This window comes from Pleurodeles waltl, chromosome 12, assembly GCF_031143425.1.
Source record: "Pleurodeles waltl isolate 20211129_DDA chromosome 12, aPleWal1.hap1.20221129, whole genome shotgun sequence".
Taxonomy (NCBI): Eukaryota; Metazoa; Chordata; class Amphibia; order Caudata; family Salamandridae; genus Pleurodeles; species Pleurodeles waltl.
This window is the reverse complement of record NC_090451.1, coordinates 3,050,350-3,077,927: the sequence shown is the minus strand read 5'-3', so window position 1 is coordinate 3,077,927 and position 27,578 is coordinate 3,050,350. Positions and strand designations below refer to the sequence as shown.

The 27,578-nt window shown below is 39.6% G+C and overlaps 8 non-coding genes across 8 annotated transcripts; all 8 read right to left on the bottom strand.

The window, feature by feature from the left end:
• Positions 1–5,828: 5,828 nt before the first annotated feature.
• Positions 5,829–5,910, bottom strand: TRNAS-GCU (transfer RNA serine (anticodon GCU)). Its single transcript has one exon. It is a non-coding gene; the product is annotated as a tRNA-Ser (tRNA).
• Positions 5,911–10,565: 4,655 nt separating this feature from the next.
• Positions 10,566–10,647, bottom strand: TRNAL-AAG (transfer RNA leucine (anticodon AAG)). The gene has a single exon. It is a non-coding gene; the product is annotated as a tRNA-Leu (tRNA).
• Positions 10,648–11,152: 505 nt separating this feature from the next.
• TRNAS-GCU (transfer RNA serine (anticodon GCU)) lies at positions 11,153–11,234 on the bottom strand. The gene has a single exon. It is a non-coding gene; the product is annotated as a tRNA-Ser (tRNA).
• Positions 11,235–15,887: 4,653 nt separating this feature from the next.
• Positions 15,888–15,969, bottom strand: TRNAL-AAG (transfer RNA leucine (anticodon AAG)). Its single transcript has one exon. It is a non-coding gene; the product is annotated as a tRNA-Leu (tRNA).
• A 505-nt stretch (positions 15,970–16,474) lies between these two features.
• TRNAS-GCU (transfer RNA serine (anticodon GCU)) lies at positions 16,475–16,556 on the bottom strand. Its single transcript has one exon. It is a non-coding gene; the product is annotated as a tRNA-Ser (tRNA).
• A 5,241-nt stretch (positions 16,557–21,797) lies between these two features.
• TRNAS-GCU (transfer RNA serine (anticodon GCU)) lies at positions 21,798–21,879 on the bottom strand. Its single transcript has one exon. It is a non-coding gene; the product is annotated as a tRNA-Ser (tRNA).
• A 4,653-nt stretch (positions 21,880–26,532) lies between these two features.
• On the bottom strand, positions 26,533–26,614 carry TRNAL-AAG (transfer RNA leucine (anticodon AAG)). Its single transcript has one exon. It is a non-coding gene; the product is annotated as a tRNA-Leu (tRNA).
• A 505-nt stretch (positions 26,615–27,119) lies between these two features.
• Positions 27,120–27,201, bottom strand: TRNAS-GCU (transfer RNA serine (anticodon GCU)). The gene has a single exon. It is a non-coding gene; the product is annotated as a tRNA-Ser (tRNA).
• Between the last annotated feature and the right edge of the window lie 377 nt (positions 27,202–27,578).

Sequence of the window (27,578 nt, the reverse complement as noted above, 5' to 3'; positions counted from 1 at the left end):
CTGTGCAAACCTGTTTCTGTAAGCTTTCTGAAGTGAGATGTTCTGTTGTATAGGGGAGTTGGAGAATAAGGGTGTATAGCCTGTGAAGTGATCCTAGGAAAGTCAACGCCAACAGCAGCAGGCACGTGATACATTCAGTAGGTCAGGATTGGCCAAGGGCCATGGGAGGAGTCAGGGAGCGCCAGTCCTGAGAGTCCGTAGGAAGACAACCCTTACATTGGCGTCCCGCACGCGCTGCTTATCTTTCTTTAAGGATAAGGAATCAAACTATCTAGGTCCCTCAACTTACCAACCCTCCGCCTCAGGATAGATTTTGTGATTCATGAGCAGAACCCGGCTGGCGCTGTTTACAGTAATGCCTAAGCACGGTACTCAACTGAGCGGTGTTTCCAAACTGAGCCGTTGTACTGCCGGAAGCACCATGGGATATATGTCATTTAACTTTCACATAAAATAGGGTTAACCCAGCCCTACCACATACTAAAAACTAAAGACAGAACAATAAACCGACTAGGATGGGATTCAAACCCACGCGTGCAGAGCACAATGGATTAACAGTCCATCGCCTTAACCACTCGGCCACCTCGTCTGCAAAGCACCATGTTTCAGGAGTACAAAATATGGTAGCCAAAATGTGTTCTATTAGGTGATAGTTGTCTAAACATAATAAAGAGCATATATTTACAGATTGTTATGGTAACTTGTTGTCTTCAGCTTTGCTCTATACAACCTTGTTGTCCATCCCTACTTCAGCTTGAATTTATATGTTAAATGTAATGTAATCATGAAAATTACACTTTCCAAACGTGTTCTATCCATATGTGATGTACTATCACATTACCCTCAAATGAGCTAAGATTGCTTTAATTCAGTTGTACGTGGATTTAAAGTGCAATATCATACAAATATTGTACTGGTATGGCGCTTTCGAGTCTCTAGGTGTCAGTTATTGGTGGTGTGCTTACATGTCAACATTAGGCAGCAAATAGTACACAATTAAGGAAAACTGCCTTCCCATTTAATGTGCATTGTTCTGCAAAATGTTTAAGTAGGAGAAAGTAAAACTTAGTTTATAAAACCACCTAAACTGGGAGTATTGCCGCTACAGCTATGACACTTCAGTTTAAAAACGTACGTGCATCAACAAGAAATATTTTTGCGCTAAATAAATTGCTGTCCGACTACTCACGTAATGCATAAATCTGAGGCAGTCGTAATTACAATACATTGAAGTAATATTTTGGTAGTTTTTGTTGACGATGACTCCGCAGCAAGCGATCAGATTACTTTTTATTAGTGAAGGTGCGTCAGAGCCTTGATAAGTAAACTTACAAGGAGACACGCCTAGGTCGATGAACCTTTTAGACCAGGTTCGGGGACTTCCCAGTACGAGATGTCTTTTGGCATCACAAATCAATAGATCAATATCTCAACAACAATCGCAATAACTAATCAGCATGCTAATCAATAACCTTTAATGAGAGTCAATAAAGTGAACACACCATGATCTTTCAGTCATGAATAACCACACCAATTTAGTTAAGTGTTAGGATATTTATTTCCCTACTGGTTACAATCTAAAGTCATTTCTGTTAATCTCATCAGCAATTCATCTCATTAGTAACTCTTCAGATTTGCAATTAGAAACGCAATTAATCAATGCATAGAGAATATTCACTCAGTATTAACACATAATTATTAAGAAGCAACTTAGCAAAGTCTCAGTAGTGCATGGTTCAACAAAGCAAGAACTCAGTCATTTGTCTATTTGCGTCAGATTTTAGTGAACACCTTAAATAACCTCGTATTAGCATCAGCATGTTGGGCTTCATGCAAAACAATTTAGCAAACACAAATTTGGAAATCATCTAACTATGGCCTCTATCAAAGAGCAGTTGGTACCTAGAAAGAAAAGGCAAACAGACAATTACAATTTTAATCAGATAGTTACCCATCCAACGGATCAGCAAACAGCGTCAGTCTTCGTCCTCGGTACATCAGTCGTTTGCATCATCAGCAAAGAAAGGACAGGGCAAAGTATCAGTATGGCATAGCTAAGGAACAAGAACTTCCCTCATATAGAGGAGAAGTAAGTATCAGGTAAGGAATAAGTAAAGGGTGGTTTAGAGTAACAGGGCGAACAAACGGCAAAGTCTCAAACAAAATGGCCTAAATGGCTCAGTAGAATGGCAAAGAATGGCTTGGAGTGGAATGTCCAATAAATGCCTGATTTCTCCTCGGGTCATGTGGTTAAATCAAAACTGTCTAATTTACTCCTAATTCCTCAATGGATAATCATTGGTGCATCGCCATCTCTGTCCAATAATCTTCACCAGAGTTTTACACAAACCACAGTTCTCATGTCGTTGATTGGCCCATGTTATTGACGTTTTCATCGGTTGGAATGTCAGGTAAGAAAAGTTACATTTTACGCTACAGTCAGTAGTTCCATTGTTTTCTCCTACTCCAGGCAGCCTTGCACCTGTTACAAATTACACTGTTGCATTCAGCAAGAATGTCTCCTTGAGCAAGTAGGGTCCCATGAGAAAGAATTTACTACAGCTACACACATCTCTAGCTTCTGGGAAAGTACAGTTTCATGTCCTTCAGGAAAATAGCACATTGCACATTAGAAAAAGACAGTTTAATATGAGACCAGGCAGCTAGGCACAGACCTTCGCTAAACTAAGGTCTACTGCTTAATGAACAAACTCCTAATACATAACTCCAATTTTGATATGTTAATACAAATTAAAAACATTAGTACATAATTAATTCAGCATTAATACCTTTCATTAGTCTTCGTATACATTGGTAGCTACTCCCCGTGGGCACATTTCAAACGTGTGCATTATTTCTACGTTAACACATTTTTTATGCAGCTTCATTACACAATATATTGTAAGCTTTTCATGTTAATATTAATTTTAAAATACACACTCCAGCAATCCCTCCTCTGATGACTCTTGTCATCACACAAATCTTCCCTACTAATTTTACATACTAAAATTCCCTCATATCAATCTCTTCCCTTCTTGGTTTCCCCTTTGATCTTGCCCTGAATAATTTTTCCCTTTGTTTTTCTTCCCTCCTCCTATTATTTTTCGCCATCTTCAATTTTATTCTTTTACTAATTTTACATGCCACCCATGATACAAATAAGCAATCTATAACAATCAATATCCCCTGTATTATTTTAGACAATATCCCATGCCAAATGTTACTAATCCAATTTCCCACTGAAGCAAATCCTTTCCCAACCTTTTTCCAAACACCTGGTTCTTTCAAATCCTTCAAGTCCGTACTATCCCTAGTCAAGTTAGTAAGCATACTTCTAATCTCATTACTATTATCTGGTATGTAAGCGGAACAATTACACCCATTGAGCAATCTACAAACTCTGCCATTTTTCACTAAAAGAATGTCTAAAGCAAGCCTGTTTTGAAGAGTCAAAGCCCCCTCCGCAGCAAGTTCACTATCCATCAGGAGTATAGCCCCTGAAAAGTTTGTCAGCATGTTATCCTCAATAGTAGACAACTTTTGAATCTTTATGGAGTTCATAATAACTCCCACTGAAGAAATTATCGTCCCAAATATGTCTCCTACTACACCAGCAGCAGTCTCTTTCTTATGTCTAGTACGATGTAATTCAGACAATTTTGGTAACCTTTTCAAATCGTCAAGTTGATATATCTTTGGGAAAACTATCCCCAAATAACATGTCCCATACTATCCCTTCGGTAGACGGTAATAAGCATTAAGTCCACATATATAATAAATCCCGGGGATTGCTAGATCCTGTCCATTTAACATGAACGTCCATTTACTCTGAAACAAAAACACACGCTTACATTCACTCATTCCCACAAACACATTGTCATAGTATGATTTGGTCTTGGATATGCAAAGCTTTCCTACATGTAGTGCGTCTAAAGCTAACTTCCCTTGTTCTCTAATTGCACTATAACCGTCACTACTAGCAAAGGCCCGTTGCTGTAATCCTTTCTCTAGTTTACCCTTCAATGCCCTTCTTCTCTCTTCCGTGTGATCTAAAAAGCTTTTCTCTACAGGTGTAAGCAAACATGTCAAATTATTGTGGTGTGCATAAGATGTACTAATTGTTAATGTCGCCTGAAAGAATCCTTTAACTAACATTATGTTATAGTACTTAGCTACCCCACTCACATCCTCTATGATAGGCACATTAGAAAACACAAGATCATGATTTGAGTAAAAATATTGAATCTCTTCCTGGTTATAGAATCTTGTTAGTAACAGACTACAACGTATCCCATATGTTAATGACAGGCTATGATAGGTAACCCCCTCTTGTACCGAAACAGGAATCTGTGTACACACAAAACAATCTTTTGCATCCATTGTGTCAACATACTCACTCAGCAAGCGATAGAAAACATCAGTGGATAGTTCCCCTTTCGAGTTAGTTCCCTCATGCAAGTATCTTGTATCCAGCTCAAACCTCTCCCAGGCTGTTAGTGCAGTGGTAGTCTCAGGAATTGTAGCATTGTTAGTCCCACTTTAATCCATTAGTGTCATACTCACAACCACGACCCTAATGAATATTTATTACATGAACCTTTTTTGCAAAAGTATTTGGTTCAAGTAAACTTAAAATGTTGGGATTCAAGCCCACGGCTCCAGAGAGACTGGAGCCTAAATCTAGCCAGTTGAGCCTGCTCAGCCAAGCTACCTCACATCTACAAGCTCACAACTATAGTAACTTGGCTAAACACTGTGGACACCCGCTGTGGTGACCTGGCTATGCAGGGTAACGCAGCATTCACCGACAGTTTAGCGAGTTACAGGTGAAAAGCAAAGTATAATAACTGTCTGCATATAATATATGTCTTTCCTTATTTATTCTTCTTCCCCATTGTATGTTTGCTCTCTGCTTTAGAAACGGGAGCTGTCATCACTGCAGGAAACGTATCACACAGAGTTCTACTGTTTACACTCACTGATCTTTCAGCATCACAGTGACCCCTCTCGTCGCCTCTATAGTTAGATTTCAAGACAGCTGGTTTGTTTACCGATACAATTCTTGTCACCTTAGGTTGTGGTTTTTTAAAATAAGAAGGCTCGGTCCCACTGTCTGGCTACCCTTATATATATACGTCACCACTTTACATAGTCTCACCTCTCGCTATGTGGATCGTAGGTGCAGAAGGCAGAGAGTGAGACACTGATGCAGACAAAATACGTTTGTGAGTGGAAAAATACTGGCAGCAGTAGGATTTGAACCCACGCCTCAAAAGAGACTGGAGCCTTAATCCAGCACATTAGACCGCTAGACCACACTACCCTGTCCAAACCTGTCTCTGTAAGCTTTCTGAAGTGAGATGTTCTGTTGTATAGGGGAGTTGGAGAATAAGGGTGTATAGCCTGTGAAGTGATCCTAGGAAAGTCAACGCCAACATCAGCAGGCACGTGATACATTCAGTAGGTCAGGATTGGCCCCGGGCCATGGGAGGTGTCAGGGAGTGCCAGTCCTGAGAGTCCGTAGGAAGACAACCCTTACATTGGCGTCCCGCACGCGCTGCTTCTCTTTCTTTAAGGATAAGGAATCAAACTGTCTACGTCCCTCAACTTACCAACCCTCCGCCTCAGGAAAGATTTTGTGATTCATGAGCAGCACCCGGCTGGCGCTGTTTACAGTAATGCCTAAGCACAGTATTCAACTGAGCGGTGTTTCCAAACTGAGCCGTTGTACTGCCGGAAATACCATGGGATATGTCATTTAACTTTCACATAAAATAGGGTTAACCCAGCCCTACCACATACTAAAAACTAAAGACGGAACAATAAACCGACGAGGATGGGATTCGAACCCACGCGTGCAGAGCACAATAGATTAGCAGTCAATCGCCTTAACCACTCGGCCACCTCGTCTTCAAAACACCATCTTTCAGGAGTACAAAATATGGTAGCCAAAATGTGTTCTATTAGGTGGTAGTTGTCTAAACATAATAAAGAGCATATATTTACATATTGTTATGGTAACTTGTTGTCTTCAGCTTTGCTCTATACGACCTTGTTGTCCATCCCTACTTCAGCTTGAATTTATATGTTAAATGTAATGTAATCATGAAAATTACACTTTCCAAACGTGTTCTATCCATATGTGATGTACTATCACACTACCCTCAAATGAGCTAAGATTGCTTTAATTCAGTTGTACGTGGATTTAAAGTGAAATATCATACAAATATTGTACTGGTATGGCGCTTTCAAATCTCTATGTGTAAGTTATTGGTGGTGTGCTTACATGTCAACATTAGGCAGCAAATAGTACACAATTAAGGAAAACTGCCTTCCCATTTAATGTGCATTGTTCTGCAAAAAGTTTTAAGTAGGAGAAAGTAAAACTTAGTTTATAAAACCACCTAAACTGGGAGTATTGCCGCTACAGCTATGACACTTCAGTTTAAAAACGTACGTGCATCAACAAGAAATATTTTTGCGCTAAATAAATTGCTGTCCGACTACTCACGTAATGCATAAAACTGAGGCAGTCGTAATTACAATACATTGAAGTAATATTTTGGTAGTTTTTGTTGACGATGACTCCGCAGCAAGCGATCAGATTACTTTTTATTAGTGAAGGCGCGTCAGAGCCTTGATAAGTAAACTTACAAGGAGACACGCCTAGGTCGATGAACCTTTTAGACCAGGTTCGGGGACTTCCCAGTACGAGATGTCTTTTGGCATCACAAATCAATAGATCAATATCTCAACAACAAGCGCAATAACTAATCAGCATGCTAATCAATAACCTTTAATGAGAGTCAATAAAGTGAACACACCATGATCTTTCAGTCATGAATAACCACACCAATTTAGTTAAGTGTTAGGATATTTATTTCCCTACTGGTTACAATCTAAAGTCATTTCTGTTAATCTCATCAGCAATTCATCTCATTAGTAACTCTTCAGATTTGCAATTAGAAACGCAATTAATCAATGCATAGAGAATATTCACTCAGTATCAACACATAATTATTAAGAAGCAACTTAGAAAAGTCTCAGTAGTGCATGGTTCAACAAAGCAAGAACTCAGTCATTTGTCTATTTGCGTCAGATGTTAGTGAACACCTTATATAACCTCGTATTAGCATCAGCATGTTGGGCTTCATGCAAAACAATTTAGCAAACACAAATTTGGAAAACATCTAACTATGGCCTCTATCAAAGAGCAGTTGGTACCTAGAAAGAAAAGGCAAACAGACAATTACAATTTTCATCAGATAGTTACCCATCCAACAGATCAGCAAACAGCGTCAGTCTTCGTCCTCGGTACATCAGTCGTTTGCATCATCAGCAAAGAAAGGACAGGGCAAAGTATCAGTATGGCATAGCTAAGGAACAAGAACTTCCCTCATATACAGGAGAAGTAAGTATCAGGTAAGGAATAAGTAAAGGGTGGTTTAGAGTAACAGGGCAAACAAACGGCAAAGTCTCAAACGAAATGGCCTAAATTGCTCAGTAGAATGGCAAAGAATGGCTTGGAGTGGAATGTCCAATAAATGCCTGATTTCTCCTCGGGTCATGTGGTTAAATCAAAACTGTCTAATTTAATCCTAATTCCTCAATGGATAATCATTGGTGCATCGCCATCTCTGTCCAATAATCTTCACCAGAGTTTTACACAAACCACAGTTCTCATGTCGTTGATTGGCCCATGTTCTTGACGTTTTCATCGGTTGGAATGTCAGGTAAGAAAAGTTACATTTTACGCTACAGTCAGTAGTTCCATTGTTTTCTCCTACTCCAGGCAGCCTTGCACCTGTTTACAAATTACACTGTTGCATTCAGCAAGAATGTCTCCTTGAGCAAGTAGGGTCCCATGAGAAAGAATTTACTACAGCTACACACATCTCTAGCTTCTGGGAAAGTACAGTTTCATGTCCTTCAGGAAAATAGCACATTGCACGTTAGAAAAAGACAGTTTAATATGAGACCAGGCAGCTAGGCACAGACCTTCGCTAAACTAAGGCCTACTGCTTAATGAACAAACTCCTAATACATAACTCCAATTTTGATATGTTAATACAAATTAAAAACATTAGTACATAATTAATTCAGCATTAATAACTTTCATTAGTCTTCGTATACATTGGTAGCCACTCCCCGTGGGCACATTTCAAACGTGTGCATTATTTCTACGTTAACACATTTTTTATGCAGCTTCATTACACAATATATTGTAAGCTTTTCATGTTAATATTAATTTTAAAAGACACACTCCAGCAATCCATCCTCTGATGACTCTTGTCATCACACAAATCTTCCCTACTAATTTTACATACTAAAATTCCCTCATATCAATCTCTTCCCTTCTTGGTTTCCCCTTTGATCTTGCCCTGAATAATTTTTCCCTTTGTTTTTCTTCCCTCCTCCTATTAATTTTCGCCATCTTCAATGTTATTCTTTTACTAATTTTACATGCCACCCATGATCCAAATAAGCAATCAATAACAATCAATATCCCCTGTATTATTTTAGACAATATCCCATGCCAAATGTTACTAATCCAATTTCCCACTGAAGCAAATCCTTTCCCAACCTTTTTCCAAACACCTGGTTCTTTCAAATCCTTCAAGTCCGTACTATCCCTAGTCAAGTTAGTAAGCATACTTCTAATCTCATTACTATTATCTGGTATGTAAGCGCAACAATTACACCCATTGAGCAATCTACAAACTCTGCCATTTTTCACTAAAAGAATGTCTAAAGCAAGCCTGTTTTGAAGAGTCATAGCCCCCTCCGCAGCAAGTTCACTATCCATCAGGAGTATAGCCCCTGAAAAGTTTGTCAGCATGTTATCCTCAATAGTAGAAAACTTTTGAATCTTTATGGAGTTCATAATAACTCCCACTGAAGAAATTATCGTCCCAAATATGTCTCCTACTACACCAGCAGCAGTCTCTTTCTTATGTCTAGTACGATGTAATTCAGACAATTTTGGTAACCTTTCCAAATCATCAAGTTGATATATCTTTGGGAAAACTATCCCCAAATAACATGTCCCATACTATCCCTTTGGAAGACGGTAATAAGCATTAAGTCCACATATATAATAAATCCCGGGGATTGCTAGATCCCGTCCATTTAACATGAACGTCCATTTACTCTGAAACAAAAACACACGCTTACATTCACTCATTCCCACAAACACATTGTCATAGTATGATTTGGTCTTGGATATGCAAAGCTTTCCTACATGTAGTGCGTCTAAAGCTAACTTCCCTTGTTCTCTAATTGCACTATAACCGTCACTACTAGCAAAGGCCCGTTGCTGTAATCCTTTCTCTAGTTTACCCTTCAATGCCCTTCTTCTCTCTTCCGTGTGATCTAAAAAGCTTTTCTCTACAGGTGTAAGCAAACATGTCAAATTATTGAGGTGTGCATAAGATGTACTAATTATTAATGTCGCCTGAAAGAATCCATTAACTAACTTTATGCTATAGTACTTAGCTACCCCACTCACATCCTCTATGATAGGCACATTAGAAAACACAAGATCATGATTTGAGTAAAAAAATTGAATCTCTTCTTGGTTATAGAATCTTGTTAGTAACAGACTACAACGTATCCCATATGTTAATGACAGTCTATGATAGGTAACCCCCTCTTGTACCGAAACAGGAATCTGTGTACACACAAAACAATCTTTTGCATCCATTGTGTCAACATACTCACTCAGCAAGCGATAGAAAACATCAGTGGATAGTTCCCCTTTCGAGTTAGTTCCCTCATGCAAGTATCTTGTATCCAGCTCAAACCTCTCCCAGGCTGTTAGTGCAGTGGTAGTCTCAGGAATTGTAGCATTGTTAGTCCCACTTTTATCCATTAGTGTCATACTCACAACCACGACCCTAATGAATATTTATTACATGAACCTTTTTTGCAAAAGTATTTGGTTCAAGTAAACTTAAAGTGTTGGGATTCAAGCCCACGGCTCCAGAGAGAGTGGAGCCTAAATCTAGCCAGTTTAGCCTGCTCAGCCACGCTACCTCACATCTACAAGCTCACAACTATAGTAACTTGGCCAAACACTGTGGACACCCGCTGTGGTGACCTGGCTATGCAGGGTAACGCAGCATTCACCGACCGTTGAGCGAGTTACAGGTGAAAAGCAAAGTATAATAACTGTCTGCATATAATATATGTCTTTCATTATTTATTCTTCTTCCCCATTGTATGTTTGCTCTCTGCTTTAGAAACGCAAGCTGTCATCACTGCAAGGAAACGTATCACACAGCGTTCTACTGTTTACACTCACTGAACTTTCAGCATCACAGTGACCCCTCTCGTCGCCTCTATAGTTAGACTTCAAGACAGCTGGTTTGTTTACCGATACAATTCTTGTCACCTTAGGTTGTGGTTTTTTAAAATAAGAAGGCTCGGTCCCACTGTCTGGCTACCCTTATATATATATGTCACCACTTTACATAGTCTCACATCTCGCTATGTGGATCGTAGGTGCAGAAGGCAGAGAGTGAGACACTGATGCAGACAAAATACGTTTGTGAGTTGAAAAATACTGGCAGTGGTAGGATTCGAACCCACGCCTCCAAAGAGACTGGAGCCTTAATCCAGCGCATTAGACCGCTCAGCCACACTACCCTGTGCAAACCTGTTTCTGTAAGCTTTCTGAAGTGAGATGTTCTGTTGTATAGGGGAGTTGGAGAATAAGGGTGTATAGCCTGTGAAGTGATCCTAGGAAAGTCAACGCCAACAGCAGCAGGCACGTGATACATTCAGTAGGTCAGGATTGGCCCCGGGCCATGGGAGGTGTCAGGGAGTGCCAGTCCTGAGAGTCCGTAGGAAGACAACCCTTACATTGGCATCCCGCACGCGCTGCTTCTCTTTCTTTAAGGATAAGGAATCAAACTATCTACGTCCCTCAACTTACCAAACCTCCGCCTCAGGAAAGATTTTGTGATTCATGAGCAGAACCCGGCTGGCGCTGTTTACAGTAATGCCTAAGCACAGTACTCAACTGAGCGGTGTTTCCAAACTGAGCCGTTGTACTGCCGGAAATACCATGGGATAGGTCATTTAACTTTCACATAAAATAGGGTTAACCCAGCCCTACCACATACTAAAAACTAAAGACGGAACAATAAACCGACGAGGATGGGATTCGAACCCACGCGTGCAGAGCACAAAGGATTAGCAGTCCATCGCCTTAACCACTCGGCCACCTCGTCTTCAAAACACCATCTTTCAGGAGTACAAAATATGGTAGCCAAGATGTGTTCTATTAGGTGATAGTTGTCTAAACATAATAAAGAGCATATATTTACAGATTGTTATGGTAACTTGTTGTCTTCAGCTTTGCTCTATACGACCTTGTTGTCCATCCCTACTTCAGCTTGAATTTATATGTTAAATGTAATGTAATCATGAAAATTACACTTTCCAACGTGTTCTATCCATATGTGATGTACTATCACACTACCCTCAAATGAGCTAAGATTGCTTTAATTCAGTTGTACGTGGATTTAAAGTGCAATATCATACAAATATTGTACTGTTATGGCGCTTTCGAGTCTCTAGGTGTCAGTTATTGGTGGTGTGCTGACATGTCAACATTAGGCAGCAAATAGTACACAATTAAGGAAAACTGCCTTCCCATTTAATGTGCATTGTTCTGCAAAAAGTTTTAAGTAGGAGAAAGTAAAACTTAGTTTATAAAAGCACCTAAACTGGGAGTATTGCCGCTACAGCTATGACACTTCAGTTTAAAAACGTACGTGCATCAACAAGAAATATTTTTGCGCTAAATAAATTGCTGTCCGACTACTCACGTAATGCATAAAACTGAGGCAGTCGTAATTACAATACATTGAAGTAATATTTTGGTAGTTTTTGTTGACGATGACTCCGCAGCAAGCGATCAGATTACTTTTTATTAGTGAAGGCACGTCAGAGCCTTGATAAGTAAACTTACAAGGAGACACGCCTAGGTCGATGAACCTTTTAGACCAGGTTCGGGGACTTCCCAGTACGAGATGTCTTTTGGCATCACAAATCAATAGATCAATATCTCAACAACAAGCGCAATAACTAATCAGCATGCTAATCAATAACCTTTAATGAGAGTCAATAAAGTGAACACACCATGATCTTTCAGTCATGAATAACCACACCAATTTAGTTAAGTGTTAGGATATTTATTTCACTACTGGTTACAATCTAAAGTCATTTCTGTTAATCTCATCAGCAATTCATCTCATTAGTAACTCTTCAGATTTGCAATTAGAAACGCAATTAATCAATGCATAGAGAATATTCACTCAGTATTAACACATAATTATTAAGAAGCAACTTAGCAAAGTCTCAGTAATGCATGGTTCAACAAAGCAAGAACTCAGTCATTTGTCTATTTGCGTCAGATTTTAGTGAACACCTTAAATGACCTCGTATTAGCATCAGCATGTTGGGCTTCATGCAAAACAATTTAGCAAACACAAATTTGGAAAACATCTAACTATGGCCTCTATCAAAGAGCAGTTGGAACCTAGAAAGAAAAGGCAAACAGACAATTACAATTTTCATCAGATAGTTACCCATCCAACGGATCAGCAAACAGCGTCAGTCTTCGTCCACGGGACATCAGTTGTTTGCATCATCAGCAAAGAAAGGACAGGGCAAAGTATCAGTATGGCATAGCTAAGGAACAAGAACTTCCCTCATATAGAGGAGAAGTAAGTATCAGGTAAGGAATAAGTAAAGGGTGGTTTAGAGTAACAGGGCGAACAAACGGCAAAGTCTTAAACTAAATGGCCTAAATGGCTCAGTAGAATGGCAAAGAATGGCTTGGAGTGGAATGTCCAATAAATACCTGATTTCTCCTCGGGTCATGGGGTTAAATCAAAACTGTCTAATTTACTCCTAATTCCTCAATGGATAATCATTGGTGCATCGCCATCTCTGTCCAATAATCTTCACCAGAGTTTTACACAAACCACAGTTCTCATGTCGTTGATTGGCCCATGTTATTGACGTTTTCATCGGTTGGAATGTCAGGTAAGAAAAGTTACATTTTACGCTACAGTCAGTAGTTCCATTGTTTTCTCCTACTCCAGGCAGCCTTGCACCTGTTACAAATTACACTGTTGCATTCAGCAAGAATGTCTCCTTGAGCAAGTAGGGTCCCATGAGAAAGAATTTACTACAGCTACACACATCTCTAGCTTCTGGGAAAGTACAGTTTCATGTCCTTCAGGAAAATAGCACATTGCACGTTAGAAAAAGACAGTTTAATATGAGACCAGGCAGCTAGACACAGACCTTCGCTAAACTAAGGCCTACTGCTTAATGAACAAACTCCTAATACATAACTCCAATTTTGATATGTTAATACAAATTAAAAACATTAGTACATAATTAATTCAGCATTAATAACTTTCATTAGTCTTCGTATACATTGGTAGCCACTCCCCGTGGGCACATTTCAAACGTGTGCATTATTTCTACGTTAACACATTTTTTATGCAGCTTCATTACACAATATATTGTAAGCTTTTCATGTTAATATTAATTTTAAAATACACACTCCAGCAATCCCTCCTCTGATGACTCTTGTCATCACAGAAATCTTCCCTACTAATTTTACATACTAAAATTCCCTCATATCAATCTCTTCCCTTCTTGGTTTCCCCTTTGATCTTGCCCTGAATAATTTTTCCCTTTGTTTTTCTTCCCTCCTCCTATTATTTTTCGCCATCTTCAATTTTATTCTTTTACTAATTTTACATGCCACCCATGATCCAAATAAGCAATCTATAACAATCAATATCCCCTGTATTATTTTAGACAATATCCCATGCCAAATGTTACTAATCCAATTTCCCACTGAAGCAAATCCTTTCCCAACCTTTTTCCAAACACCTGGTTCTTTCAAATCCTTCAAGTCCGTACTATCCCTAGTCAAGTTAGTAAGCATACTTCTAATCTCATTACTATTATCTGGTATGTAAGCGCAACAATTATACCCATTGAGCAATCTACAAACTCTGCCATTTTTCACTAAAAGAATGTCTAAAGCAAGCCTGTTTTGAAGAGTCATAGCCCCCTCCGCAGCAAGTTCACTATCCATCAGGAGTATAGCCCCTGAAAAGTTTGTCAGCATGTTATCCTCAATATAAGACAACTTTTGAATCTTTATGGAGTTCATAATAACTCCCACTGAAGAAATTATCGTCCCAAATATGTCTCCTACTACACCAGCAGCAGTCTCTTTCTTATGTCTAGTACGATGTAATTCAGACAATTTTGGTAACCTTTTCAAATCGTCAAGTTGATATATCTTTGGGAAAACTATCCCCAAATAACATGTCCCATACTATCCCTTTGGAAGACGGTAATAAGCATTAAGTCCACATATATAATAAATTCCGGGAATTGCTAGATCCTGTCCATTTAACATGAACGTCCATTTACTCTGAAACAAAAACACATGCTTACATTCACTCATTTCCACAAACACATTGTCATAGTATGATTTGGTCTTGGATATGCAAAGCTTTCCTACATGTAGTGCGTCTAAAGCTAACTTCCCTTGTTCTCTAATTGCACTATAACCGTCACTACTAGCAAAGGCCCGTTGCTGTAATCCTTTCTCTAGTTTACCCTTCAATGCCCTTCTTCTCTCTTCCGTGTGATCTAAAAAGCTTTTCTCTACAGGTGTAAGCAAACATGTCAAATTATTGTGGTGTGCATAAGATGTACTAATTGTTAATGTCGCCTGAAAGAATCCTTTAACTAACTTTATGCTATAGTACTTAGCTACCCCACTCACATCCTCTATGATAGGCACATTAGAAAACACAAGATCATGATTTGAGTAAAAATATTGAATCTCTTCCTGGTTATAGAATCTTGTTAGTAACAGACTACAACGTATCCCATATGTTAATGACAGTCTATGATAGGTAACCCCCTCTTGTACCAAAACAGGAATCTGTGTACACACAAAACAATCTTTTGCATCCATTGTGTCAACATACTCACTCAGCAAGCGATAGAAAACATCAGTGGATAGTTCCCCTTTCGAGTCAGTTCCCTCATGCAAGTATCTTGTATCCAGCTCAAACCTCTCCCAGGCTGTTAGTGCAGTGGTAGTCTCAGGAATTGTAGCATTGTTAGTCCCACTTTTATCCATTAGTGTCATACTCACAACCACGACCCTAATGAATATTTATTACATGAACCTGTTTTGCAAAAGTATTTGGTTCAAGTAAACTTAAAGTGTTGGGATTCAAGCCCACGGCTCCATAGAGAGCGGAGCCTAAATCTAGCCAGTTTAGCCTGCTCAGCCACACTACCTCACATCTACAAGCTCACAACTATAGTAACTTGGCCAAACACTGTGGACTCCCGCTGTGGTGACCTGGCTATGCAGGGTAACGCAGCATTCACCGACAGTTGAGCGAGTTACAGGTGAAAAGCAAAGTATAATAACTGTCTGCATATAATATATGTCTTTCCTTATTTATTCTTCTTCCCCATTGTATGTTTGCTCTCTGCTTTAGAAACGCGAGCTGTCATCACTGCAAGGAAACGTATCACACAGCGTTCTACTGTTTACACTCACTGAACTTTCAGCATCACAGTGACCCCTCTCGTCGCCTCTATAGTTAGACTTCAAGACAGCTGGTTTGTTTACCGATACAATTCTTGTCACCTTAGGTTGTGGTTTTTTAAAATAAGAAGGCTCGGTCCCACTGTCTGGCTACCCTTATATATATACGTCACCACTTTACATAGTCTCACCTCTCGCTATGTGGATCGTAGGTGCAGAAGGCAGAGAGTGAGACACTGATGCAGACAAAATACGTTTGTGAGTTGAAAAATACTGGCAGTGGTAGGATTCGAACCCACGCCTCCAAAGAGACTGGAGCCTTAATCCAGCGCATTAGACCGCTCGGCCACACTACCCTGTGCAAACCTGTTTCTGTAAGCTTTCTGAAGTGAGATGTTCTGTTGTATAGGGGAGTTGGAGAATAAGGGTGTATAGCCTGTGAGGTGATCCTAGGAAAGTCAACGCCAACAGCAGCAGGCACGTGATACATTCAGTAGGTCAGGATTGGCCCCGGGCCATGGGAGGTGTCAGGGAGTGCCAGTCCTGAGAGTCCGTAGGAAGACAACCCTTACATTGGCGTCCCGCATGTGCTGCTTCTCTTTCTTTAAGGATAAGGAATCAAACTATCTACGTCCCTCAACTTACCAACCCTCCGCCTCAGGAAAGATTTTGTGATTCATGAGCAGAACCCGGCTGGCGCTGTTTACAGTAATGCCTAAGCACAGTACTCAACTGAGCGGTGTTTCCAAACTGAGCCGTTGTACTGCCGGAAATACCATGGGATATGTCATTTAACTTTCACATAAAATAGGGTTAACCCAGCCCTACCACATACTAAAAACTAAAGACGGAACAATAAACCGACAAGGATGGGATTCGAACCCACGCGTGCAGAGCACAACGGATTAGCAGTCCATCGCCTTAACCACTCGGCCACCTCGTCTTCAAAACACCATGTTTCAGGAGTACAAAATATGGTAACCAAAATGTGTTCTATTAGGTGATAGTTGTCTAAACATAATAAAGAGCATATATTTACAGATTGTTATGGTAACTTGTTGTCTTCAGCTTTGCTCTATACGACCTTGTTGTCCATCCCTACTTCAGCTTGAATTTATATGTTAAATGTAATGTAATCATGAAAATTACACTTTCCAAACGTGTTCTATCCATATGTGATGTACTATCACACTACCCTCAAATGAGCTAAGATTGCTTTAATTCAGTTGTACGTGGATTTAAAGTGCAATATCATACAAATATTGTACTGGTATGGCGCTTTCGAGTCTCTAGGTGTCAGTTATTGGTGGTGTGCTTACATGTCAACATTAGGCAGCAAATAGTACACAATTAAGGAAAACTGCCTTCCCATTTAATGTGCATTGTTCTGCAAAAAGTTTTAAGTAGGAGAAAGTAAAACTTAGTTTATAAAACCACCTAAACTGGGAGTATTGCCGCTACAGCTATGACACTTCAGTTTAAAAACGTACGTGCATCAACAAGAAATATTTTTGCGCTAAATAAATTGCTGTCCGACTACTCACGTAATGCATAAAACTGAGGCAGTCGTAATTACAATACATTGAAGTAATATTTTGGTAGTTTTTGTTGACGATGACTCCGCAGCAAGCGATCAGATTACTTTTTATTAGTGAAGGCTCGTCAGAGCCTTGATAAGTAAACTTACAAGGAGACACGCCTAGGTCGATGAACCTTTTAGACCAGGTTCGGGGACTTCCCAGTACGAGATGTCTTTTGGCATCACAAATCAATAGATCAATATCTCAACAACAATCGCAATAACTAATCAGCATGCTAATCAATAACCTTTAATGAGAGTCAATAAAGTGAACACACCATGATCTTTCAGTCATGAATAACCACACCAATTTAGTTAAGTGTTAGGATATGTATTTCCCTACTGGTTACAATCTAAAGTCATTTCTGTTAATCTCATCAGCAATTCATCTCATTAGTAACTCTTCAGATTTGCAATTAGAAACGCAATTAATCAATGCATAGAGAATATTCACTCAGTATTAACACATAATTATTAAGAAGCAACTTAGCAAAGTCTCAGTAGTGCATGGTTCAACAAAGCAAGAACTAAGTCATTTGTGTATTTGCGTCAGATTTTAGTGAACACCTTAAATAACCTCGTATTAGCATCAGCATGTTGTGCTTCATGCAACACTATTTAGCAAACACAAATTTGGAAAACATCTAACTATGGCCTCTATCAAAGAGCAGTTGGTACCTAGAAAGAAAAGGCAAACAGACAATTAAAATTTTCATCAGATAGTTACCCATCCAACGGATCAGCAAACAGCGTCAGTCTTCGTTCTCGGGACATCAGTCGTTTGCATCATCAGCAAAGAAAGGACAGGGCAAAGTATCAGTATGGCATAGCTAAGGAACAAGAACTTCCCTCATATAGAGGAGAAGTAAGTATCAGGTAAGGAATAAGTAAAGGGTGGTTTAGAGTAACAGGGCGAACAAACGGCAAAGTCTCAAACGAAATGGCCTAAATGGCTCAGTAGAATGGCAAAGAATGGCTTGGAGTGGAATGTCCAATAAATGCCTGATTTCTCCTCGGGTCATGTGGTTAAATCAAAACTGTCTAATTTACTCCTAATTCCTCAATGGATAATCATTGGTGCATCGCCATCTCTGTCCAATAATCTTCACCAGAGTTTAACACAAACCACAGTTCTCATGTCGTTGATTGGCCCATGTTATTGACGTTTTCATCGGTTGGAATGTCAGGTAAGAAAAGTTACATTTTACGCTACAGTCAGTATTTCCATTGTTTTCTCCTACTCCAGGCAGCCTTGCACCTGTTACAAATTACACTGTTGCATTCAGCAAGAATGTCTCCTTGAGCAAGTAGGGTCCCATGAGAAAGAATTTACTACAGCTACACACATCTCTAGCTTCTGGGAAAGTACAGTTTCATGTCCTTCAGGAAAATAGCACATTGCACGTTAGAAAAAGACAGTTCAATATGAGACCAGGCAGCTAGGCACAGACCTTCGCTAAACTAAGGCCTACTGCTTAATGAACAAACTCCTAATACATAACTCCAATTTTGATATATTAATACAAATTAAAAACATTAGTACATAATTAATTCAGCATTAATAACTTTCATTAGTCTTCAAATACATTGGTAGCCACTCCCCGTGGGCACATTTCAAACGTGTGCATTATTTCTACGTTAACACATATTTTATGCAGCTTCTTTACACAATATATTGTAAGCTTTTCATGTTAATATTAATTTTAAAAGACACACTCCAGCAATCCCTCCTCTGATGACTCTTGTCATCACACAAATCTTCCCTACTAATTTTGCATACTAAAATTCCCTAAAATCAATCTCTTCCCTTCTTGGTTTCTCCTTTGATCTTGCCCTGAATAATTTTTCCCTTTGTTTTTCTTCCCTCCTCCTATTATTTTTCGCCATCTTCAATTTTATTCTTTTACTAATTTTACATGCCACCCATGATCCAAATAAGCAATCTATAACAATCAATATCCCCTGTATTATTTTAGACAATATCCCATGCCAAATGTTACTAATCCAATTTCCCACTGAAGCAAATCCTTTCCCAACCTTTTTCCAAACACCTGGTTCTTTCAAATCCTTCAAGTCCGTACTATCCCTAGTCAAGTTAGTAAGCATAATTCTAATCTCATTACTATTATCTGGTATGTAAGCGCAACAATTACACCCATTGAGCAATCTACAAACTCTGCCATTTTTCACTAAAAGAATGTCTAAAGCAAGCCTGTTTTGAAGAGTCATAGCCCCCTCCGCAGCAAGTTCAGTATCCATCAGGAGTATAGCCCCTGAAAAGTTTGTCAGCATGTTATCCTCAATAGTAGACAACTTTTGAATCTTTATGGAGTTCATAATAACTCCCACTGAAGAAATTATCGTCCCAAATATGTCTCCTACTACACCAGCAGCAGTCTCTTTCTTATGTCTAGTACGATGTAATTCAGACAATTTTGGTAACCTTTTCAAATCGTCAAGTTGATATATCTTTGGGAAAACTATCCCCAGGTAACATGTCCCATACTATCCCTTTGGAAGACGGTAATAAGCATTAAGTCCACATATATAATAAATCCCGGGGATTGCTGGATCCTGTCCATTTAACATGAACGTCCATTTACTCTGAAACAAAAACACACGCTTACATTCACTCATTCCCACAAACACATTGTCATAATATGATTTGGTCTTGGATATGCAAAGCTTTCCTACATGTAGTGCGTCTAAAGCTAACTTCCCTTGTTCTCTAATTGCACTATAACCGTCACTACTAGCAAAGGCCCGTTGCTGTAATCCTTTCTCTAGTTTACCCTTCAATGCCCTTCTTCTCTCTTCCGTGTGATCTAAAAAGCTTTTCTCTACAGGTGTAAGCAAACATGTCAAATTATTGTGGTGTGCATAAGATGTACTAATTGTTAATGTCGCCTGAAAGAATCCTTTAACTAACTTTATGCTATAGTACTTAGCTACCCCACTCACATCCTCTATGATAGGCACATTAGAAAACACAAGATCATGATTTGAGTAAAAATATTGAATCTCTTCCTGGTTATAGAATCTTGTTAGTAACAGACTACAACGTATCCCATATGTTAATGACAGTCTATGATAGGTAACCCCCTCTTGTACCGAAACAGGAATCTGTGTACATACAAAACAATCTTTTGCATCCATTGTGTCAACATACTCACTCAGCAAGCGATAGAAAACATCAGTGGATAGTTCCCCTTTCGAGTTAGTTCCCTCATGCAAGTATCTTGTATCCAGCTCAAACCTCTCCCAGGCTGTTAGTGCAGTGGTAGTCTCAGGAATTGTAGCATTGTTAGTCCCACTTTTATCCATTAGTGTCATACTCACAACCACGACCCTAATGAATATTTATTACATGAACCTTTTTTGCAAAAGTATTTGGTTCAAGTAAACTTAAAGTGTTGGGATTGAAGCCCACGGCTCCAGAGAGACTGGAGCCTAAATCTAGCCAGTTTAGCCTGCTCAGCCACGCTACCTCACATCTACAAGCTCACAACTATAGTAACTTGGCGAAACACTGTGGACACCTGCTGTGGTGACCTGGCTATGCAGGGTAACGCAGCATTCACCGACAGTTGAGCGAGTTACAGGTGAAAAGCAAAGTATAATAACTGTCTGCATATAATATATGTCTTTCCTTATTTATTCTTCTTCCCCATTGTATGTTTGCTCTCTGCTTTAGAAACACGAGCTGTCATCACTGCAAGGAAACGTATCACACAGCGTTCTACTGTTTACACTCACTGAACTTTCAGCATCACAGTGACCCCTCTCGTCGCCTCTATAGTTAGACTTCAAGACAGCTGGTTTGTTTACCGATACAATTCTTGTCACCTTAGGTTGTGGTTTTTTAAAATAAGAAGGCTCGGTCCCACTGTCTGGCTACCCTTATATATATACGTCACAACTTTACATAGTCTCACCTCTCGCTATGTGGATCGTAGGTGCAGAAGGCAGAGAGTGAGACACTGATGCAGACAAAATACGTTTGTGAGTTGAAAAATACTGGCAGCGGTGGAATTCGAACCCACGCCTCCAAAGAGACTGGAGCCTTAATCCAGCGCCTTAGAACGCTCGGCCACACTACCCTGTGCAAACCTGTTTCTGTAAGCTTTCTGAAGTGAGATGTTCTGTTGTATAGGGGAGTTGGAGAATAAGGGTGTATAGCCTGTGAAGTGATCCTAGGAAAGTCAATGCCAACAGCAGCAGGCACGTGATACATTCAGTAGGTCAGGATTGGCCCCGGGCCATGGGAGGTGTCAGGGAGCGCCAGTCCTGAGAGTCCGTAGGAAGACAACCCTTACATTGGCGTCCCGCACGCGCTGCTTCTCTTTCTTTAAGGATAAGGAATCAAACTATCTACGTCCCTCAACTTACCAACCCTCCGCCTCAGGAAAGATTTTGTGATTCATGAGCAGAACCCAGCTGGCGCTGTTTACAGTAATGCCTAAGCACAGTACTTAACTGAGCGATGTTTCCAAACTGAGCCGTTGTACTGCCGGAAATACCATGGGAGATGTCATTTAACTTTCCCCTAAAATAGGGTTAACCCAGCCCTACCACATACTAAAAACTAAAGACGGAACAATAAACCGACGAGGATGGGATTCGAACCCACGCGTGCAGAGCACAATGGAGTAGCAGTCCATCGCCTTAACCACTCGGCCACCTCGTCTTCAAAACACCATGTTTCAGGAGGACAAAATATGGTAGCCAAAATGTGTTTTATTAGGTGATAGTTGTCTAAACATAATAAAGAGCACATATTTACAGATTGTTATGGTAACTTGTTGTCTTCAGCTTTGCTCTATACGACCTTGTTGTCCATCCCTACTTCAGCTTGAATTTATATGTTAAATGTAAAGTAATCATGAAAATTACACTTTCCAAACGTGTTCTATCCATATGTGATGTACTATCACACTACCCTCAAATGAGCTAAGATTGCTTTAATTCAGTTGTACGTGGATTTAAAGTGCAATATCATACAAATATTGAACTGGTATGGCGCTTTCGAGTCTCTAGGTGTCAGTTATTGGTGGTGTGCTTACATGTCAACATTAGGCAGCAAATAGTACACAATAAAGGAAAACTGCCTTCCCATTTAATGAGCATTGTTCTGCAAAAAGTTTTAAGTAGGAGAAAGTAAAACTTAGTTTATAAAACCACCTAAACTGGGAGTATTGCCGCTACAGCTATGACACTTCAGTTTAAAAACGTACGTGCATCAACAAGAAATATTTTTGCGCTAAATAAATTGCTGTCCGACTACTCACGTAATGCATAAAACTAAGGCAGTCGTAATTACAATACATTGAAGTAATATTTTGGTAGTTTTTGTTGACGATGACTCCGCAGCAAGCGATCAGATTACTTTTTATTAGTGAAGGCGCGTCAGAGCCTTGATAAGTAAACTTACAAGGAGACATCCTAGGTCGATGAACCTTTTAGACCAGGTTCGGGGACTTCCCAGTACGAGATGTCTTTTGGCATCACAAATCAATAGATCAATATCTCAACAACAATCGCAATAACTAATCAGCATGCTAATCAATAACCTTTCATGAGAGTCAATAAAGTGAACACACCATGATCTTTCAGTCATGAATAACCACACCAATTTAGTTAAGTGTTAGGATATTTATTTCCCTACTGGTTACAATCTAAAGTCATTTCTGTTAATCTCATCAGCAATTCATCTCATTAGTAACTCTTCAGATTTGCAATTAGAAACACAATTAATCAATGCATAGAGAATATTCACTCAGTATTAACACATAATTATTAAGAAGCAACTTAGCAAAGTCTCAGTAGTGCATGGTTCAACAAAGCAAGAACTCAGTCATTTGTCTATTTGAGTCAGATTTTAGTAAACACCTTAAATAACCTCGTATTAGCATCAGCATGTTGGGCTTCATGCAAAACTATTTAGCAAACACAAATTTGGAAAACATCTAACTATGGCCTCTATCAAAGAGCAGTTGGTACCTAGAAAGAAAAGGCAAACAGACAATTACAATTTTCATTAGATAGTTACCCATCCAACGGATCAGCAAACAGCGTCAGTCTTCGTTCTCGGGACATCAGTCGTTTGCATCATCAGCAAAGAAAGGACAGGGCAAAGTATCAGTATGGCATAGCTAAGGAACAAGAACTTCCCTCATATAGAGGAGAAGTAAGTATCAGGTAAGGAATAAGTAAAGGGTGGTTTAGAGTAACAGGGCGAACAAACGGCAAAGTCTCAAACGAAATGGCCTAAATGGCTCAGTAGAATGGCAAAGAATGGCTTGGAGTGGAATGTCCAATAAATGCCTAATTTCTCCTCGGGTCATGTGGTTAAATCAAAACTGTCTAATTTACTCCTAATTCCTCAATGGATAATCATTGGTGCATCGCCATCTCTGTCCAATAATCTTCACCAGAGTTTTACACAAACCACAGTTCTCATGTCGTTGATTTTCCCATGTTATTGACGTTTTCATCGGTTGGAATGTCAGGTAAGAAAAGTTACATTTTACGCTACAGTCAGTAGTTCCTTTGTTTTCTCCTACTCCAGGCAGCCTTGCACCTGTTACAAATTACACTGTTGCATTCAGCAAGAATGTCTCCTTGAGCAAGTAGGGTCCCATGAGAAAGAATTTACTACAGCTACACACATCTCTAGCTTCTGGGAAAGTACAGTTTCATGTCCTTCAGGAAAATAGCACATTGCACGTTAGAAAAAGACAGTTTAATATGAGACCAGGAAGCTAGGCACAGACCTTCGCTAAACTAAGGCCTACTGCTTAATGAACAAACTCCTAATACATAACTCCAATTTTGATATGTTAATACAAATTAAAAACATTAGTACATAATTAATTCAGCATTAATAACTTTCATTAGTCTTCGTATACATTGGTAGCCACTCCCCGTGGGCACATTTCAAACGTGTGCATTATTTCTACGTTAACACATTTTTTATGCAGCTTCATTACACAATATATTGTAAGCTTTTCATGTTAATATTAATTTTAAAAGACACACTCCAGCAATCCCTCCTCTGATGACTCTTGTCATCACACAAATCTTCCCTACTAATTTTATATACTAAAATTCCCTCATATCAATCTCTTCCCTTCTTGGTTTCCCCTTTGATCTTGCCCTGAATAATTTTTCCCTTTGTTTTTCTTCCCTCCTCCTATTATTTTTCGCCATCTTCAATTTTATTCTTTTACTAATTTTACATGCCACCCATGATCCAAATAAGCAATCTATAACAATCAATATCCCCTGTATTATTTTAGACAATATCCCATGCCAAATGTTACTAATCCAATTTCCCACTGAAGCAAATCCTTTCCCAACCTTTTTACAAACACCTGGTTCTTTCAAATCCTTCAAGTCTGTACTATCCCTAGTCAAGTTAGTAAGCATACTTCTAATCTTATTACTATTATCTGGTATGTAAGCGCAACAATTACACCCATTGAGCAATCTACAAACTCTGCCATTTTTCACTAAAAGAATGTCTTAAGCAAGCCTGTTTTGAAGAGTCATAGCCCCCTCCGCAGCAAGTTCAGTATCCATCAGGAGTATAGCCCCTGAAAAGTTTGCCAGCATGTTATCCTCAATAGTAGACAACTTTTGAATCTTTATGGAGTTCATAATAACTCCCACTGAAGAAATTATCATCCCAAATATGTCTCCTACTACACCAGCAGCAGTCTCTTTCTTATGTCTAGTACGATGTAATTCAGACAATTTTGGTAACCTTTTCAAATCGTCAAGTTGATATATCTTTGGGAAAACTATCCCCAAATAACATGTCCCATACTATCCCTTTGGAAGACGGTAATAAGCATTAAGTCCACATATATAATAAATCCCAGGGATTGCTGGATCCTGTCCATTTAACATGAACGTCCATTTACTCTGAAACAAAAACACATGCTTACATTCACTCATTCCCACAAACACATTGTCATAGTATGATTTGGTCTTGGATATGCAAAGCTTTCCTACATGTAGTGCGTCTAAAGCTAACTTCCCTTGTTCTCTAATTGCACTATAACCGTCACTACTAGCAAAGGCCCGTTGCTGTAATCCTTTCTCTAGTTTACCCTTCAATGCCCTTCTTCTCTCTTCCGTGTGATCTAAAAAGCTTTTCTCTACAGGTGTAAGCAAACATGTCAAATTATTGTGGTGTGCATAAGATGTACTAATTGTTAATGTCGCCTGAAAGAGTCCTTTAACTAACTTTATGCTATAGTACTTAGCTACCCCACTCACATCCTCTATGATAGGCACATTAGAAAACACAAGATCATGATTTGAGTAAAAATATTGAATCTCTTCCTGGTTATAGAATCTTGTTAGTAACAGACTACAACGTATCCCATATGTTAATGACAGTCTATGATAGGTAACCCCCTCTTGTACCGAAACAGGAATCTGTGTACACACAAAACAATCTTTTGCATCCATTGTGTCAACATACTCACTCAGCAAGCGATAGAAAACATCAGTGGATAGTTCCCCTTTCGAGTTAGTTCCCTCATGCAAGTATCTTGTATCCAGCTCAAACCTCTCCCAGGCTGTTAGTGCAGTGGTAGTCTCAGGAATTGTAGCATTGTTAGTCCCACTTTTATCCATTAGTGTCATACTCACAACCACGACCCTAATGAATATTTATTACATGAACCTTTTTTGCAAAAGTATTTGGTTCAAGTAAACTTATAGTGTTGGGATTCAAGCCCACGGCTCCAGAGAGACTGGAGCCTAAATCTAGCCAGTTTAGCCTGCTCAGCCACGCTACCTCACATCTACAAGCTCACAACTATAGTAACTTGGCCAAACACTGTGGACACCCGCTGTGGTGACCTGGCTATGCAGGGTAACGCAGCATTCACCGACAGTTGAGCGAGTTACAGGTGAAAAGCAAAGTATAATAACTGTCTGCATATAATATATGTCTTTCCTTATTTATTCTTCTTCCCCATTGTATGTTTGCTCTCTGCTTTAGAAACGCGAGCTGTCATCACTGCAAGGAAACGTATCACACAGCGTTCTACTGTTTACACTCACTGAACTTTCAGCATCACATTGACCCCTCTCGTCGCCTCTATAGTTAGACTTCAAGACAGCTCGTTAGTTTACCGATACAATTCTTGTCACCTTAGGTTGTGGTTTTTTAAAATAAGAAGGCTCGGTCCCACTGTCTGGCTACCCTTATATATATACGTCACCACTTTACATAGTCTCACCTCTCGCTATGTGGATCGTAGGTGCAGAAGGAAGAGAGTGAGACACTGATGGAGACAAAATACGTTTGTGAGTTGAAAAATACTGGCAGCTGTGGGATTCGAACCCACGCCTCCAAAGAGACTGGAGCCTTAATCCAGCGCCTTAGACCGCTCGGCCACACTACCCTGTGCAAACCTGTTTCTGTAAGCTTTCTGAAGTGAGATGTTCTGTTGTATAGGGGAGTTGGAGAATAAGGGTGTATAGCCTGTGAAGTGATCCTAGGAAAGTCAACGCCAACAGCAGCAGGCACGTGATACATTCAGTAGGTCAGGATTGGCCCCGGGCCATGGGAGGTGTCAGGGAGCGCCAGTCCTGAGAGTCCGTAGGAAGACAACCCTTACATTGGCGTCCCGCACGCACTGCTTCTCTTTCTTTAAGGATAAGGAATCAAACTATCTACGTCCCTCAACTTACCAACCCTCCGCCTCAGGAAAGATTTTGTGATTCATGAGCAGAACCCAGTTGGCGCTGTTTACAGTAATGCCTAAGCACAGTACTCAACTGAGCGGTGTTTCCAAACTGAGCCGTTGTACTGCCGGAAATACCATGGGATATGTCATTTAACTTTCACATAAAATAGGGATAACCCAGCCCCACCACATACTAAAAACTAAAGACGGAACATTAAACCGACGAGGATGGGATTCGAACCCACGCGTGCAGAGCACAATAGATTAGCAGTCCATCGCCTTAACCACTCGGCCACCTCGTCTTCAAAACAGCATGTTTCAGGAGTACAAAATATGGTAGCCAAAATGTGTTCTATTAGGTGATAGTTGTGTAAACATAATAAAGAGCACATATTTACAGATTGTTATGGTAACTTGTTGTCTTCAGCTTTGCTCTATACGACCTTGTTGTCCATCCCTACTTCAGCTTGAATTTATATGTTAAATGTAATGTAATCATGAAAATTACACTTTCCAAACGTGTTCTATCCATATGTGATGTACTATCACTCTACCCTCAAATGAGCTAAGATTGCTTTAATTCAGTTGTACGTGGATTTAAAGTGCAATATCATACAAATATTGTACTGGTATGGCGCTTTCGAGTCTCTAGGTGTCAGTTATTGGTGGTGTGCTTACA